Source organism: Prionailurus viverrinus, chromosome D4, assembly GCF_022837055.1.
Source record: "Prionailurus viverrinus isolate Anna chromosome D4, UM_Priviv_1.0, whole genome shotgun sequence".
Lineage (NCBI taxonomy): Eukaryota > Metazoa > Chordata > Mammalia > Carnivora > Felidae > Prionailurus > Prionailurus viverrinus.
In genome coordinates this window covers 32249421-32251483 of record NC_062573.1, presented here as the reverse complement: position 1 = coordinate 32251483, position 2063 = coordinate 32249421, and positions in this window count along the sequence as shown.

The window sequence follows — 2063 nt, the reverse complement described above, 5'->3', positions numbered from 1 at the left end:
GATGTACAGTTAGAAATACACAAAGAAAGATCCAGCCACAAAGAGTCAGGCAGTGACAGAAACACAGAAAGGGACAGACCTGGTTGGCCAGAGGCACAGACCCACAGAGACATAAGACATACTGAAAGAGAAAGACAGCCACTCCCAGGAACACTGAGAAATGCACACTTGCATGTGTGCACACACTCAGAGGGAAGCACACAAGGAAACAGGAACCAAGCTCAGGTTTCAGGGAGGCTAATTTCAGTCCAAACAAGTCAAAACTTTGAAGAAACATGGGCTCCTCCAAAGTGAGCTGTGGAGCGGACTGGACTCAGGAAGGACAGAGCTGAGGTGTGGGATCTATCTACCCTCCCACATGGCACCTCCAAGCACACCCTGTAAAGTAGATTAAGATACTTCCCTAAAGGGAAAAAAAATAATTTAATTTAATTAAAAAAAAAAAAAAGATACTTACCTAAAGAAGATGAAAACATTTCTTTTTAGAACTTGCTCTCAGCCACAGCTACTAATGGGAGGCATAGCCTGGACATGAGTGGGGAGGTGGGAAGCTTCCCTCCAGCCCCTGGAGGGGTCACATGCTGCTGCTTGGTTCATGTCCCTACCAGACCCTGCCTTCATTCACTGCTCCTTGCCTGGCCAGGCCTGAACCTTTCTCAGGAGGTCTGACCCTCCATCCAACACGGTCCCTAGGCTGCCCACTCCTCTGCCCTCTACACCTGTACATGTAACCCTCTTGTGTTTCTCTTCTATCTCTCTCCAAAAGCCTCCTCAAGTCAGGTCACAGCAAGCCATCACCCCGACTCCTCCTCCCCCTCTTCAGGAAATTCAGAATCCATGGAAGGAATCTGAAGCGGAAGAGGATGTGGAATTCAATGACCTTAAAAAAAAAACAGCCTTCAGCACCTCTCCACAACCACCATCCCCTCCTCTCCAATTCTGCAGGAAAAAAATCATAAGGTGACATTTATTGACTATTTACCATCTGCTGGTCACTATGCTAAGTCCTTTTCATGAATTATCTTCTACTACCTCTTCCTCTCAATATCTCCCAATTCACAAATGAGGGAACTGAGGTTCAGGGAAAGAAAAATGACCACCCCAAAGTCACACAGCTAGAAAGAGGCCAAGCTGGGCCTGGAATCCAGGCTTGACTTCTTTAACCACTGCACCAAAAGACCTCCCCCCAGCCCCTGGCTGACTGGTCAGGATCAGCTACAGAATTTGAGAGGAAGGGATGACAGAAGGCATTGGGCATGCTGGGGAGGACAGCAGGGTGGGGGCACCAGAGGTAGGACTGGTGTAGCTGGAATGAAACTCTGAAGTCACATTCCCCTCCCAAGTCTGGCCCTTCCTCCCCAGAGGGCCTGGGAAGGGGACACTCCCTCTGGCTCAGGTCTCTCCAACATTCCAGACACACCTCTTGGGAGCTGGGGACAAGGAGGGGTTGGGGACCTGAGATGGACCAGCCTTCTACCCCCACCTCCCCAGAGTCCTGGCTGTGTGACCCTGCATTTGCCACCCACCCTCTCTGGGCCATGGTCTCCTCAACTATGAAGTGGCTGGGGAGCACCAGCTCAATCTCTAAAGACCACATTTCTCCTGCCAGACCCAGGGATCCTCTGGCTGCCCTGGGGTTAACTCTGCAGGAGGGCTAGGCTTGGGGCCGGCCTTCCCTTTTATTCCCAGTGAAACCTGAGGAGGATCTGGTGAGGCAGGGAAGTAGAAGGTGAGAAGTAGAAGGTGAGAAGGGGCACATGATTTCTTGACAGAGCTTCCTGGGCTCAGGTGTGCCAAGTCCATTGCCTCTCTGGGCAGTCAGGACATCAGCATCGGTCCAACCCCAGGCTTACGGACAATGGAGGTGTCTCAGACTGAAGAAGTGAGAAGAGTGGAGGGAGACAGGGATGAATGAAGTCCTGGGTTCAGACAACTAACTGCAGAAGATGGTGGGAGGGTGGGGAAGAGCAGGGGTGACTTTCTAGAGAAGACACTTAGAGAAGACCAGGAGGATTTCAGTGAATGAGCACTTTGGAGCAAGGGTCCAAAGGTAGGAAGGCGCA